Below are 2,692 nucleotides of genomic sequence, written 5' to 3' on the forward strand. Positions count from 1 at the left end.
TTTCTCCATTGAAAGCATATTACCATTAAAATCCTGAGAAAAATTACCTTTTTAAAAAAGAGAACATGTTTAAAAATGAAACTCAAAGATATAGCAGGAAGATAGAAAATATCTTCTTTTTGACTGAGAAAAGAAAAACTGAAAAGCAAAAGTCACGTATAAAATTACATATAACCCAGGTAAGAACAAAATATATGTAAGATATATGACTAAAATAATATATAAGATGCATGTGTATTTTTGTACTCTAAAATGAGAAAATTATATGTGAGACAGAATAAAAATAACGTACTTCTTATCCAGTTCCCCATTCCAACACATACTCAGGGCTCTCTATAATTCACTGTCCTACTCTCCTGCTAGATTATGGGGTGATCAAGGGTGGAGGCAAAGTCTTACTTGTCTCTGTGTCCCTCTGAGGACCTGGCACATAGTAGGTACTCAATAAATGTTTATAAATGAACAAATAAATATCTTCTCTAAAATAAAGACACACATTAAAACTCTAAGAACAAAGGAAACCAGCAAGGGGCATTAGAATGTGTCTGACAAGTTAATAGAACATAGAAGGTTATGTATTCTCCGACGGAAGACCCAGGACACCTCTAGCGCCAGTGGTCCACTTTGAGTTCGCTTATCTCCCTGGGTTGCTTGTGGACCCTGTGTCTGGCCTGCTGGGCTGGAGGTCCAGATGGACAGAGACTGTCCTTACTCCTCTCTGAACCCAGGGTGCCTAGCACAGCCTGCACTGGACTCAGGAGTCCAGTGGAAATACATCGACCAGCAGAAAAAGGCAACGGGCAAGATGCTCTTTATTCCATAAAAGACTAAAATAGGTTCTCGATATCAGACAAAAAGATAGAGGCAGGGGCACCCCAAGGACAAGTCCTTAAAGGGAGGCCAAGATCCTCCTGCAGACAGAGCCTTCCATCCTCACTGCTGCTTCTACCCTGGGGACAGGGGAAAATCCCACTCCAGGAATTTTGGGGAAGTGCCACTGGCTCGGGGAGGACACATCAACAGTGACAGGGCACAGAAAATAGCCCTATTTCCCTTCCCGTGTCACAGTGCTGTGTTTTCTCTGTTTTCCCTTCTAGACCAAGTTCCACACACACGGGTTCAGGCTTCTCCATCTTTGTCCGAGAAACTCTAAATAGTTGATTAAATTCGAATGGCATTTAACTACTGTGCGCTACTATTTTTATAGAATGAACAAACAGATCGAGACCCTCTTTTGTCATATTCCCACTCCGGGGCCTTTTCACTGGGGACATCAGAATGAGTAAGAATTCAGGCATTCATTCAAAAGTATTCATTGAGCTTCTAGTATGTGCCCGGCACAGCTGTAGACCCCACAGTCAAAAAGTTAATTTATTCTCTCACAGCCACAATTGACATTTTAAACGCACTCCATGCTATGCATGTTTCGACTTGGGGAATATTTCTTTCCCCTTTGAGAAGAAAGTAGATTCCACTTCTACATAAACACTCAAAGGAAACAAAAACATGTGTCCACACAAAACTCGTCCATGTGTGTTCATAGCAGCATTATTCATAACATCCCCCAAATGGAAATGACCCAAACGTCCATAAACAGATCAATGAACAAATGAAATGTGGAACATTATTCAGCCATAAAAAGGAATGAAATCCTGATACACCCTATAACATGGGATCAACCTGGAAAATATTATGCTACACAGAAAAGGCTGAACACAACAGATTACATACGATTCCACTTATGTTGCGTCCAGAGATAAATCTATAGAAACAGACAGTAGATTCACGGTTGCCTGGTGCTGGTGGGGAGGAGGAATGGGGAGTCACTGCTAATGGGTGAGGGGTTTCTTTGTGGGGTGATGGAAATGTGCTCAAACTCATCGTAGCGATGGCTGCGCAGCTGTGAATATGCTGAAAACCATTGAATCGTACATTTTAAATAGGTGAATTACGTGGTATGTGAATTATATCTCCATAATGCTGTTATTTTTTTGTTACTAAAATAAAAAAGAAAAGAAAGGAGAGGATTTCCCCTTTCAAGCATGCAAACTGCCAGCGCAATGGATTTCGCAATCGAGTGGTCTGCTTTGGTTTACGAGTGGAATTTTTCTTTTTCAACAGCTTTGATTGAGCTCATTCTTCAAGGCAACTTTTCTCAAGGTTTGTGCTCAGAAGTCCCCACCCCCCACCCCCGCCCTGACCACTGCTCGTCCCCAGGCCAGGCAACCCTCTCCATGGCCTTGGCCTAGCTCATTCCACACGCCCCCCCACCCCACCCGCCATGCCCACACTGCTCAGCTGCTGCCAGTTCCCAAATGCCAGAGCTGCCACCTGGAGCCCTGGTGACGTAAGGGCCCACAGTGTTGTGATGTGTTTGGATGGGGACTGTGTTTGGTGCCAGCGTTACCAGGCTCCAGGAGTGACTAATCCCATCTGCATTTCTGGTTTCAGTTGCCTGAGCTGTTCCGCTGGAGAACTTCAAACCTCTCAGCTCTTTCTAGAGAAGCTCGCTTCCCAGTCGTGGATGCATGAGCTTAATTAAACCCATTCCCCAGCTCCCTCAGCCACACGCAGACACGTATGTGCCAAACAGACATTTCTTGAGCACCTGTGAGGTATCGGACACCATTCTGGGGACATAGCAGTGACAAGACAGAGTTCTGCTCTATGACAATAAATACACAATTTTTTT

The sequence above is a fragment of the Pteropus vampyrus genome, unplaced genomic scaffold (assembly GCF_000151845.1).
Source record: "Pteropus vampyrus isolate Shadow unplaced genomic scaffold, Pvam_2.0 Scaffold179, whole genome shotgun sequence".
Classification (NCBI taxonomy): Eukaryota; Metazoa; Chordata; class Mammalia; order Chiroptera; family Pteropodidae; genus Pteropus; species Pteropus vampyrus.